The following is a 13815-nucleotide window of genomic DNA, read 5'->3' on the forward strand; positions in this document are numbered from 1 at the left end:
TCTGGCTTTTTAAGCCTTTTGTCAAGCTACTCGAGAATTCCCAGGTGCCTGCCATGAGCCAGGCCCTATGCCCAGCACCTGGGGCAGAAAACACCGTCTGTAACTTCGAGGGCCTCGCAGACTTGTAGGAAAGAACAGACAGGAGGACAGACCATAACACAGGGTGAAGTCCTGTGGCGGAGGGAACCCATGGGGGGAGCACTTGGCTAGGGAGTTGAAGGATGGGTGGAAGTCTCTGGAGATTTGCAGTGGAAAGGGCATTCCTGGAGGTGGGGAACAGCAGGAGCAGTGGCATGGAGGTGTGAGATACTTGGGTGTATCGAAGTTTGGGGGTCAGGAGTTGGTAGGCAGGGAGTGGCAGTGGGAGGGGGAGCCAGGAAAGGCAGGTGGAAGCCAGATCACACTGACCCTCAAAGGCCAGGCCAAGTCAGAACTTGGCAGAGGTTTAGAGTGACGTGTTCAAGACTCAGACAGACCTGGGCTTGAGTCTGAGCTTTTCCGCTCACTGGCTGTGTGACCTTAGACAAGACTTTACCTCTCTGAGCCTTGGTTTCTTGGTCTATAGAATGGAGGGGGGTGGTAATCAAAAGGCCTCCCTTCCAGATTTGTTGCAGGAAGATGCACAAATGATCAGGACCGTCTTTGCAAAGTGAACCTTCCATATGCACACACTGTTGCCCTCATTTGGGAGGCTAGGAGATAGGGAGCCACTGCAAGAGCCAGGGGACAGGGGTGGCCATCCCCTCATGTCCACTGGGTCTGTCTAGCCTGTGCCCTGACAGCTGTCAAGAGGGATGGGTTTTGTGGACCACCCAAACCAGATCAGTGGGTAGAGAAAAGGGGGAGGTTTCCTCATTCAGAAGTTTATTGTTTAAAGGTGAGAACAGTCTTTCCACATTGTACAGTGTATACAAGAGTGGGGCAAAGAAGAACTTAAAACTGTGTATTTCAGGGGTGCCTGGGTGGCTTAGTGGATTAAGCGTCCAACTTCATCTCAGGTCATGATCTCATGGTTAGTGGGTTTGAGCCGACCCTCTAACCATGGGTCATGACTGTTGGGCTCCGTGCTAATGGAGTGGAGCCTGCTTGGGATTCTCTCTCCCTCTTTCTCTCTCTCTCCCCCCACCCCGCCCCTTCCCCGTATGCTCGCAGGCTCTCTCACTCTCAAAATAAATACACTTTAAAATATTTAAAAAATAAAATGGTATAAGGGTGTATATTACAAACTTTCAGATTCCCTTCACAATCTTTTCGCATCTGTTTCTTGTTGTACCCATTCTTCCCTTAACACTTTACCTTAAATGAATTTTATATTGACTTTTTTTTTTGCTTAACTTTGTCCTGACACAATACTATTTATTAAATCAAAAGCTTAAAAAAAAAATGTCACTTAAAATCCTACCGAGATAAAACTGGGGATTTTCAGGAAACTTTTCTCCCAGGATACACACTCATCCAATTTTGCATAATATGATTATACACTATTTTGTGCCCTTCTTAATTTGACAGCCATGAACATCTTCCCACATCAACAGAAAAAGCCACATCATTATTAACAGCTGCATTTTTTCTCAGTGTTCACATGAGCCAATATTTAACCAATCCCGTAATGATTGTTGTTTATATAGTTTCTGGTTTTCCAATAATAGAAACAACTCTGGTGAACACCTCTTTGTATGCTGTGGGATGACAGATTCTCAGAAGTAGGATTGCTGAGGAAAAGGATGTATATTTTAAAGACTTTGAGTACAAATAAAATTACCAAACTGCACTCCTGGAAGAGAGCCCTAATTTATCCCACCACAGCTGTAAGAATGCCAGCTTCCTGCACATTCATCTGCCTTGGATTGCTCATGTTGATAGGAAAATAAAAAAAGCCCAATTAGGAAATACAGTTGACCCTTGAATAACACAGGTTTGAACTGCATGGGTCCACTCGCATATAGATTTTTTAACAGTATAAGACTGTAAATGTATTTTCTCTTCCTTATGGTTTTCTTCACATTTTCTTTTCTCTAGCTTACTATAAGAATACAGTATCTAATACATACATAAAATATGTGTTGATGGATTGTTTATGTTATCGGTAAGGCTTCCAGCTAATAGTAGGCCATTAATAGTTAAGTTTGGGGTGAGTCAAAAGTTATACATGGGTTTTTGACTGTACGGGGGGGTGGGGGGTTGGTCCCATGACTCCCATGTTGTGCAAGGGTCAACTGTACTTAGCAAAGAGATTTGGAAATTGTTTATTTGTGATGGTAATTTTTTTGAGAGAGAGAGGACAAGCAAGGGAGAGAGGCAGAGGAAGAGAGAGAGAGAATCTTAAATAGGCTCCATGCTCAGTGTAGAGACCAACGTGGGGCTTGATCCCACGACCCTGGGATCATGACCTGAGCCAAAACCAAGAGTTGGATGTTCAACTAACTAAGCCACACAGGTGCCCGTGATGGTAATTTTTATGTAGAGGCTCTTTATTCTTTTCTCGGCACATCTGATCTGATAATAAAACTGCTTCTGGTCTGTTTGGTGGAATTAAATCTATCAGTAGTTTACAGTGTTTGCCTCTTAGCCCTGTGACTTCCAGAATCTCTTCTGTCTTAGCTCAGGCTGCCACAGCAAAGTACCATCGACTGGGCGAGTAAACAACAGACATTTACTTCTCACTGTTCTGGAGGGTAGGAAGCCCAGGACCAGAGTGTCAGTATGGTCAGGCTCTTGGCAAGGGCTTTCTTCCTGGCTTGCAGACAGCCTCCTTCTCACTGTGTCCTCTCATGGCAGAGAGAGGACCCTCTGGTGTCTTTTCCTCATCTTATAAAGGCACTAATCCTATCATGGGGTCTCTACTCTCACAACCTCCTCTAAACCTCATTATCTCCTAAAAGCTCCATGTCCAAATACCATCACATTGGAGTTAGGGCTTCAACATATGAATCGAGGGGACGCAAGCATTCAGTCCATGGCATCTTCCATGAAGACAAGTTTGGGAACCAGTGGGCTAGATCAGCACTTTCATGTGAGTTTTGTCTCTCCAGCGGTAGCCAATCAGCCCAGTTGTCTATTGAGTCTCTACTACATGCCAAGCTCTGTTCGGTATACTCTCTTTGTGTATTGTGTCAGTGGAACATCCCTACAGGGAAGTAATTATTAACTCCATTTTACAGAGGAAGATCCTGAGGCTCAGCTAGTAAGAGATGGAGCTCTGATTGGGAGGCTAACTCCAATTCCCTGCCCGTTGTCACTCTGCTGCCTCCCCAGATAGACTGTAGACACGACTTGTGGAGGGTAGGGGTATGTCGTGCTTGTCTCTGGGTCCTATCCCAATGTCAACACAAGGTAGATAGAATCTAATCCAGCTCTTTATGGGTAGAGTGAAGACCTTAGCATTAGATGACTTGGGTTTGAATCCCCCCTCTGCCCTTACCAGCTCTGTGGCTTTGTCTTTGGCTTTACATCTCATAAATGGGGTTCATAATCTCTACTTTGAAAAACTGCTTTGAGGACAAAACCACAAATAATGTATGCACCTGGTACATAGTAACTACTAAATAAACTTCCTATTTTTGGTATATTCATTTAGTCCCCCAAAGACCCCTGGATCCAATGAATGGAGCACCATGGAGTTAGAGATAATTCCATGGACTCTCAGTATAATAACATCATTCATTCACTTATTCATTCACTCAGCAAATATTGATGCAGTGCCTGTTATGTGCCAAGCATCAAAATCCAGCGATGAAAGGGGCGCCTGGGTGGCTCGGTCGGTTAAGCATCCGACTTCGGCTCAGGTCATGATCTCACGGTCTGTGAGTTCGAGCCCCGCGTCAGGCTCTGTGCTGACCGCTCAGAGCCTGGAGCCTGTTTCAGATTCTGTGTCTCCCTCTCTCTCTGCCCCTCCCCTGTTCATGCTCTGTCTCTCTCTGTCTCAAAAATAAATAAACATTAAAAAAAAAAAAAAAAAATCCAGCGATGAACAAGATAAAAGGTCAGCTCCCAATGAGCTTACCTGCTAGGGGGATTGAGATAGAAGATAAAGTAGCAAGCAAATAAATCTATTTCAGTCGTGCTGGGTGCTATGAGGAAAAAAAGAAAGCAGGATAAGAGAAAATATCAAGCAAGCAAGTGAAGAGATTAGAAATAACAAAAGAGAAGGCTTGGGGAGGAGAATTCCTTAGACCAAACGGACAAGTAGGGACCAGACCAGAGATAAAAATGAACGCACATGGGAAATTTTTAATTAGCAAATTTGGTGCCTAAAGGAAGCAGCTAACAGAGCTCTCAAGCCAACGTTGTAAATCCTGAGGAAGGGGGTGCCAGCCAGGCGCTAGAGCTAGTGGCCCCCAATTGCAGTGATTATAATAATCACAGACGTTGCCCATTGAGCTCTTTTGTTTCCAGCTGCTAGGGGAGTACGTTATTGCCGCCACATCAATTCATGATGTGAAATGAGAAATGAAATAGTATTTCATAATCAGGATGAGACCTTGTTTTACCTTTCACACCAGAACAGGTCTGACACCCTCCCCAGTTCTGGCCGTAGGCAGGGCAGCTCCAGACCCCAGGGCGTGGGCCTCAGGACCCAAAGAGCAAACCGTGGGCAGTGTTGGAAGCTCAAGTCAGGATAATAAATGCAGAGCGCTGGGATGGACCTCAGCAAGGAGTGGGCTTTCAAGATTCTTCTCTGCTGAGATTTGCCCAGGAGAGTTCTCAGCCCTGCCAGGAACTAAAACATCCTTCTTGAGAAAGGATCTGGGGCCACTTCCTGTAAGCTTAGATGCATGCAGCTCCTGGCCTTGTTCCTATGGTTTGGGGCAGTGTTTCAGATCAGAATCATCCGGGACTCCTTATTTGAAATGCAGCTTCTGGGCCTCATGCCAGACCTCCTGGGTCCAGTTCCCCGAAACCTGCCTTTTGACAGGCTCCTCAATGGTTCCTGTGGCCTCCAGAGTTGGGGAATGGTTTGTTCGTAGGGGGGTACCCTTCAGGAGAATATTTGCAACCAGGATTGTCCTAGGACCACCAGAGCATGTGCCTGCTGCTGTCAGATGGCACTTGCCAGTCAGGCTCAGGGGCAGGAGCCTGGCCACATCCCCAGCACTGTATTTTTGCCTCAGAGAGAACTGCAGCAGGAACAAAGGCAGGAATTTCAGGACTTGGTCTCTGTCATGCTGTGAGGCAGTCTATGTGAGAAGGCTCTGACATACTTCTAATGAGAAGGAAAAAGAAAAAGCTTTGTATATATATATTCTGGAAGCAAATGTGTGACTTTCAAATGGATTGTTTTCCAGCCTGGACACAATTTTCATTTCTCTCTGGTGAGTCATTACAGAAGTTACCTTTTTTTCTCTGCTTCTTTCAAGCGAAGGACACGTTTCATGGAGGGGCTGAGACCACCCCAGGGACAGGCCTAGCAAGTTTACACTTTGCCGAGTCCAGTTAGAGGACCCACTGAGGCCATCACAGGACCTCACCAGTCCTGTGCTGTGGGGGCCACAGACTCTCCTGACAACCAAAGGGATGGTCATGCCATCCCTGTTAGATCGGGGTTGTTTTCAGGCTATATAGCTGCCATCATGCTGGGTTTAATGAGAAAATGTCCACAAGTACCTTTTGGCATTCATGCAAATAACAATCAGACCATATGGCATAGTAATGAAGAGCATGGGTTCTGGGAACCATCTTCCAGCAGCTTCTCATCTCACTCAAAGTCAAAACCAAAGTACCTACCACATCTGCAAGGCCCCATGTGAACTAATCCCTGCCACTCCTCTGCCTTCCTCTGTCACTCAGCTCCAGCCATACTGATATCCTTGGTGTTTATCAAACATGTGAAAGATGTGTCCACCCCAGGGCCTTTGCACAGGCTGTTCCCGCCTCCTGTGATGCTTTCTTCTAGACCTTTGCATAACTCATTCCCTCACTTCCTTAGGCCTCTGCCCAAGTGCCACCACATCACCCTGACCATCCTTTATACAATAGCACACTGACCCCAGCCATAATAACCTTCTTGTTTTCTCAGAGCATTTATCACTGCCTAATGTAGTATTTATTTACTGTTTTGTTTTTTTGTTTTTTTATAAACTGGCTCTGCCCACCAGAATGGATGAGAACTTTGTCTGACTTGGTTACTGCTATTTTCCCAACATCTAGTATATGTCTAGTGTATTATAGACCCTTAATATTGATTGATTACTTGATTGAATGAATGCCTAGCTTTGTTTCTTGCTAACTGGGTGACCTTGAGCTTCTTAGCAGTTTCCAAGTCTATAAAACGGACATGATAATAGAGGCTTACATATTAAATGTAAGTCCTTTGCATGGCCAACACAACACAAGTGCTCCCTGGTGATAACTGACCTTAGACTATTATTACTTAGACCAAAAAATTAAGATAGAATGTACTAAAGAAAAGGAAAGAAGTGTGCAAAAGGCTGTCATGCTGAGAGATGACAGAGGTTCTGACCGGGTCAGGTGGTAGGAATCAGAAAAGCACCTCAGTAGGGGTAGCACTTGAGCTGGGCCTTTGGGTTGGGCAGGATCTCAGCAGGTCAGGAGGTCAGTACATTTTGTAGAATGGTGGTGCAACACCATTTGCGTGAGCAAAGACACAGGAGGCAGAGAGTTCAGGGACTGGTCAGGCTTGCTTTTTTTTTTTCGTTAAACAAAAACGCTTTTAAAGTAAGAAGTGAGGAGGTATTGTATACAATCAGATAAAAATTCAGGTTCTGCCTCCTGTCAGCTCTGTGTCCTGTGACATTACTTAACCTCTCTAAGCCCTGGTTTCCTTATCTGGAAACGAAATTTTAAAAGTACTTAGCTCCTAGCATTGTGCTGGCCATTTAACAAGACAATGCGTATAATCCCCTAGCACCACACCTGGATTCTAGTAAGAGCTATAAATGTGAGTTGGTGGTCCTGGAAAGAAGCAGACCTGGGGGTAAGGAGCCCCGGGTGAAGTCTTCACCTCCACCCCTGACGTGCTTGGTGATTTTGCCAAAGTCGCTTGTCTGAGGTCCAGTGCCTCCTGATTCTCCTGAAAATCCTGTCCTCTGTAAGAACTATCACTGAGGCTGGTAGCTGCTTGCTGGGACCTGTGGCACTCGGGGCTGAACCTGCTCATACTTGTGTTTCCTCCAACAGAGCAGAGCCTCCCGTGGCCCCAGGAAGCAGCAGGCAGTGAGAGGTGTGGAGTCCCCAGTGCCTTCCTGTGCATGCCTGTAGCAGGTGAAAATGCACTGGAGACACAAGACGGAGACAGTAAATTGCTTCCTGTTGTCTTATGTTGGGAAAATAGTGCTGCTTTTACCCTTCTAGGCTTGGGCTGCCTCCCACAAGCCTTGTTTGCCTCTCCCACCTTTCTACTGCCTTTACCAGGCTGTGTGAGCTTAAAGAACAGACAAGTGGAGAGCAGTGACCCGGGAAGGGTTCCCTGCCTCTCATAGTCGTTTTTCCTAGCCAGTGTCCTTCACAATCCTGCTTCCTCAGAACAGGGAAAGACACACCCAACCCTTGATTCCTTGACTGTACTGAGAGGAGAGACTAAGTCAGATGGAGGAGTCACTGAGGTTGCTGCTCCCTGAATATCTGGACATGCGAAAAGGAGTTCGTAAGAAAATGTAAAATATAATTCAGTCAGTGCACTGGCATCTACTAGACATTCACATTCAATCTACCTTGAATTCTCAGGAAGATTCTAAGAATCCCCTTCAACTGACAGATCCTTTCATGTTAGACACCTCCCCACCCCAGAATGCTGCAAGGAGTTGTTTGACCTGTTTCTCTGTTTCTCTCCCTTCCCTTCCCTTCCCTTCCCTTCCCTTCCCTCCCTTCCTTTTTCTTTTTCTTTCTTTCTTTCTTTCTTTCTTTCTTTCTTTCTTTCCTTCTTTTTCTTTCTTTCTTTCTTTCTTTCTTTCTCTCTTTCTTTCTCTCTCTTTGTTCCTTCCTTTCTTTTCTTTTTGCATTTGTTTTCTTTTCTTTCTTTCTCTCTTTTTCTTTCTGTCTTTCTTTCTGTCTTTCTTTCTCTTTCTCTCTTATTGTGGAAAAATGAACAGAACATAAAACTTATATTTTCACTATTTTTATGTGTATAGTTCAGCAACATTAAGTGTATTCACATTATCATGCAGCCATCACCACCATCCATCTCTAGAACCTTTTTCATCTTACAAAATTAAACCTCTGTACCCATCAAACAGTAACTTCCCATTCCCCCTTTCCCTAGCCTTGGCAGCCATCATTCGACTTTCTGTCTCCACAGATTTGCCCTAAGGATAGAATCGTACAATGTTTGTCTTTTGTGACTTGCTTTTTCACTTAGTACAATTTCCTCTAGGCTCATCTCGGTTGTAGTATGTATCAGAATTTCATTCCTTTTTGAGGCTGAATGATATTCCATTATATGCACAGACCACATTGTGTTTATTCATTCATCTGTTGGTGGATTGCTTCCACCCTTTGAGTGATGCCACTCTGAACATGATTATATCAGTTTCTCCTTCAAATTGTGCATTAATCCTTTATTCCAATTATTGTGTAGTTGTTCTGATGGCAGTTAGCTAACACCTCTCTTTAACATCTACACCCTGGGCTCAGGAACTGGGGGAATAGCAAAGCAGCAGGAGGCAAGGGTCAGGGTGGGGGTGAGGGACAGCCAGGGTTGGATCAAGACAAGGAACCAAAACATGCTGTATATTCACAGCTGTAACTTCCCTGGATTAGGAAGGTTCTCTTGGTAACCATTTATGAAGACTATGATTATTTCCTAGTGTCTGTGATTGTTTTCATAAGAAGCTAAGTGGTTCCCATGTTATTATAAAACCCAAGAGTTGTATGGAATTTTAACTGAAATACCAAAATCTAAGGCTATTTGCCTGTCATTCATCCATTTGTTCAACTTCCTCTGAGTTTACTGCTCTATTTAAATTGTTACAATCAGTGGAGGTTTTACTGAGTTCTGGCAAACAGAAAGAGGGGGAAAAATCAGTGGAAAAAAGTAGGATTGAAGCAGATTCCCATTTAGGAAAAAGATGGGAGGCTGACAAGAAAGTACAGTGGTTCAGGTTGCTGACTGCTGACACATTGTGTGGCCAGGGCCAAATTACATACATGTCCAGGCAGAGCAAGTGGTCCTCTATACCAGTGTGGTGTCAAGGCACTGGGAAGAATCCATCCTCCATCCTGAGTCAACTCCACCTCTCCCTTCCAATCAAGGTGCCTCACATTCCACCATTCAAGCACATTAGACATGCGATGATAGTTGTCCAAATGTGTCAGAAAGGGTTTTCCATTTTTAGAGCCACTCTCTAAAATGCAGATGTTCCTTCAAGAGAAGTCTGAATTTTATAGCCATAAGGACTTTTAGAGTTCCTCTAGCTCAATTGTTATCAAACTGTACTCTGAGGAATTTCTGGGCATACCAGGGCAAAGAAGGTCACAAGAGTCAAGCAGATAGGGCTCTGGGACCCCCATTCCTCCCCCACTAGTCAGAGCAATCTGCTTTTATCTGATTATAAACTTTTTTTATATATATATATAAGAACCAGTAGTTGAACTACCAAGGAAAGTGGTGTGGGATTTGAAAGCATCTGATCTAGTGCAACCCCTTTGTTTGACAGAGGAGGTCCAGAGAAGCTGAAAGTCACACAGCAAATTCATTCAACAAATATTTACCAAGCACCTACTATGAGCCAGACACACAGTAAATAAACATGAGTGGACAAATCCTGTGCCACAAAGAATGGGCTCTTCTCTTTAGGGTGGGTCCTCTGCAGATTTGCAGAGGATGGGGATTGGACACACAGGGAGCATCAGCAGGGAAGGGGACAGCCTTCCCCCCACCACAACGTGTGCCTGCCAGATTAGCCTCGTACCCCACATATGAGTGATGTCATCTCTCCTGTACATGCAAAAAGGAACAGGCATATGTTCTCCTTAGCGTATTGTTCCCCCACTGTATTGTTCCATCCTTGCTGATGCCCTACAATATGTGTACCTACTGTGTGCTGAGCAGTGCTGGCATATGAGGCTATAAAGCTGATGAGGGCATGGCTCCTGTTGCCAAGGAACCTCCTGCCTAACAGGAAAGAGAAAAGCTCCAGACAAATGACCACGCTGCAGAGTCAGCACTAAACGCCAGCCTTGGCATCAGGAAGGGAAGAGACACATCTATCCAGGGGAATGGGTTCTCTCTTATCTTCCCAGATTTTTAGTTAGGAACTTGGATGTTGGAGTCTGGAAGCCCTGGATTCAAAGCCCAGCTGGGCCATGGAACCATGCATCTGGGCAAGGGACAGGAACAGAGTTTCATATGAAAAATGTGGGTGATAATGATAGTTCCTTCCTGATGGGGTTGCTGTGAGATTATACATGATGAACACTTAACCTCAATAGATGTAGCTCTTATTTCTAGGGTTTACAAATAAGGCAATGGTGGGAGAGAAACATTCCAGACAAAGGCACTGCCCAGATACAGCGCCCTGAGGGCAAAGCAGGCAGCCTTGAACAGGACACTCCATGTGCTGGTGCAAAGAGCCATGGAAAGGAAGGTGTGATGGCAAATGACACAGGAAGGTGGATCCAGTGCCAGTAGGGCCCTTCCCATCCCAGATTGAGGACATAGGCCCCCTAAAATCGTTTATTAGCTTTGATCATTTTCTTATAGAATCCTTGGGATTTTGTGTATGTAAGATCTTGTCATCTGCAAACAGAGAGGTTTTACTTCTTCAAGTCTGGATGCCTTTATTTCATTCTCATGCCTAATTGCTGGGCTGCCTTTAGCTCCTTTTATTTTTGGCTAGGTGAGAACCAGGCCTGGCAGGGTCAGAGAGAGGGACAGACTACCCTTTGGAGGGCTGGCCAGACAAGGGAGGGCACGCAGGCATAGCCCTGTGAGTGCCAGGGCAGACCTCTCAAGCCCCACTGTGACAAGTGCTCCCAGGCTAATGAGCAGAGGGGAGGACACAGGGAAATGCTTTTCTGTAGCACTCATAGCTGGAGCATATTTCTAGAGCATTCAGTAACTGGTTCTTGAGCAGCTCCCTGGTTCTTGGGGCTGAGGGCACAGAGATGACTCAGACTTAAATTTGGCACCCACGGTCTAATGAAAAAGTCTGATCAGTAATTAAGGTATTACAACCCAGCTTGACAAGGGTTACAACAGAGGTCTGTACAAAGTTCAGAAAAAACCTAGGGAAGGAAGCCAAGGAGCCCCGTCTAGTAGAACTCAGCCTTAAAGGAAGTGACATCAGAGCTGGTTGTAAAGAATTAATTGAGTGTATTGCCAGGCGGAAAAGAGAGGAACAGGCAGCCCAGGCAGAGAGAACAGCATTTGCAAAGGTATGAGGGTGTGCAAGAGCCAGGCCTGTGGAGACAAAGTGGAGTATCCAAGAGGGAAGTTGGGTCCCGATGGAAAAGGCTCTTGTGTGAGGTCAAAGGTTTTAACATGCAATGCGCCACACTGCCTGGCCCTCTCCCTCGGTTTCCAGAGTAGACTATGGTTTTGAGTACTTCTCTTTGGGGCTTCTGTGGTGCTGATCGGAGTAATGGGCAAAGAAGACAAGGCACCAAGAAAGCGAAGTGGATTTATATTAGAAGTGCAAGGTGCCCTTCAGCTAGGTCAGAGAGATTGGTGTGTGGAAGATAGAAAAAATGCGAAGAGGGAACAAATGCAAGCTACGGTTTTTGAAGGGAGAAAGGGAGATTTGCTGGCAAGCAGCTGACACAGGAAGTGGCACAGTAGGGTAATGGATGGGAGAAGAGGTGCTGTGGGAGTTGTTTTGTTTTGTTTTTGTTTTTGTTTTTGATTTTACCTCTCTTAGAATCTTTGGTAAATGTTTAAGTTATTTTCCAGCTGTTTTCTTCCTGGATGTTGGACTTGAATCTCTTCTGAATGCAGTACCATGGTTAGACTGGACACAAGACAGCCCAGTTTCATTTGGGTTGCCAAATGGGGAGGTGGGGGTTATCCTGTGTGTCCTATTTGTGGCCTGGCAGCCATGGCAAGCCATTAGAGTTTCATTGGGAGAAAGAGGTGATTGGATGTGTGGTTTTTTAGAAAGATTATGTGGCTTCTGGGTTGAGGGGACCCAGATCAGAATCAGGATGACTATTTAGGAAGCTGTTAAACAGTTGAGCAGAGATATTATCTACGTCTGAACCAGAGCAGCAGTGGCCCAAATGGCCATTATCTCTGCTTTTTAGCAATCTGTGGTGCAAATCTTAAAGCAGCTCTAAGTACGAGAGGCCAGCAGTTGGGAAGGAAATTCCCTTTAACTGTGGGGTAGTTCAGATTTTAATACCCTACCCTAGGGCCTTAGATTTTCTTTGTGTAACTACACACCAGGAAGGAAGTTTATTTGAGTAGGACAGGGTTTCACCTGAGAGACTCACCTGTCACTTCTGCAGTGCTTGGAGACATCTAGACAGGACCACTTTCTTTTTGTTCTGTTGACTCACACATACACTCCAGGAAGTTTCTCTCTGGGAATTTATAGAGTCTGTCCTTACATTTGCAGAAGGAAGCAGCCACATGTAAGGTTTGCAGTCAGTCACTGGGGAGATGATTGCTGTTGGTACTGGCCAATTAACCAGCAGGACAGAAAGTTCTTGGATGAACAAGGACACAGCCCCAGCCTTCCCAAAGGCACATTGGAACAGGGGGAGAAGTGGGAGCCTTACTCATGTTTCCATCTCCAGCAGCTTGGCCTAGCATAACACCTGGTACTGCATCATTGCTTAATTAATAGTTCCTGAATATATTAATGAATTAGCATAACAAGAAGCCCTGAAAATGGTCACATTAGGTCAGGATTGTGATGTGTTAAAAAGAATTCATCCATTCACTCATTCATCATTTACTCAGCTCCTCCTGCCATTCAGCTTTGGATTAGGCAATGGTTCATAGTCTTGGCTGAATCTGAAGAGTTTTCAAAAATCCTGATACTCAGACCACACGCCAATCAAAATCAGAATCATTTGTGAGGGTGGGAACCAGACATTAGTGGTTTTTGGTTTGTTAAGTCTCCCTGTAGGATTCCAGTGTATAGCCACAGTTAAGAACCTATGGGCTAGGTATTGGAATAATAGGTGAATATCATATTGTCCCTGCCCTTATAAGGATCAAAGTCTAAGTGAAGGATACCTGAATTAATTAATTAATTAATTCATTCATTCATTCATTCATTCTCTCACTCATCCATCCATCCATCCATCCATCCATCCATTAGAATACAGAACATTAAATGCCTTAATGGAGATATGGAAACAATACTGTGGAAATCCGCAGGAAGAAATGTTTACATGTGGCTAAAGGATATAAAAAAGCTTCAAAGAGGAAGGAAATTTTAACATGAGTTTTGTATGATAAATAGAAGTTCAGTGGTGCCTGGCTGACTCAGTGAGAAGAGAATGTGACTCTCGATCTCAGGGTCATGGGTTCAAGCCCCACATTGGGTGTAGAGATTACATAAACAAACAAACAAACTTTGAAAAGAGAAGTTCATCATCTTCCTTCCTTCCTCCATCCTTTTCTTCCTTCCTGTCTTCCTCCCTTCTTTTCTTCCCATCTTCTTTATCGACTTTCCATCCCTCTCTTTCTCCTTTTCATCCTCCTCACCTGGTTGTTGCAGGCAGGCTCTGAGGTAGGCCCCGAAGGAGAGAATAGTGTACGAAAATGAGGTCCCCGCTCTGAAGGTACATCCTCTTCCACAAGGAGGGAATAACATGTGTAGAGCTTGAAGGCTGAAAGAACTTGGGGTGTCTGGGGACAGTGGTTTCATTATTATTGGAGTATACAACATCATGCCAGCAGCCTAAAGAATT

The 13815-nt window shown here is 44.8% G+C and overlaps 2 protein-coding genes across 4 annotated transcripts in view; both read left to right on the forward strand.

Annotated features, from left to right (window-relative positions):
• Nucleotides 1-13815, forward strand: part of HRH1 (histamine receptor H1) — an 80832-nt gene that overhangs the window by 46874 nt on the left and 20143 nt on the right. The window contains exon 1 of one of the 3 annotated variants that reach the window (XM_060631774.3): nucleotides 11244-11331. The exons of the other annotated variants lie outside the window; for them this stretch is intronic. The gene's annotated coding sequence lies outside the window, so the exon portion shown is untranslated. Of the gene's footprint in view, nucleotides 1-11243; nucleotides 11332-13815 lie in introns of those variants that run through there. 3 annotated transcript variants of the gene reach the window in all.
• Nucleotides 1-13815, forward strand: part of ATG7 (autophagy related 7) — a 342261-nt gene that overhangs the window by 46807 nt on the left and 281639 nt on the right. The window lies entirely within an intron of this gene.

This window comes from Panthera onca, chromosome A2, assembly GCF_046562875.1.
Source record: "Panthera onca isolate mPanOnc1 chromosome A2, mPanOnc1 haplotype 2, whole genome shotgun sequence".
NCBI lineage: Eukaryota > Metazoa > Chordata > Mammalia > Carnivora > Felidae > Panthera > Panthera onca.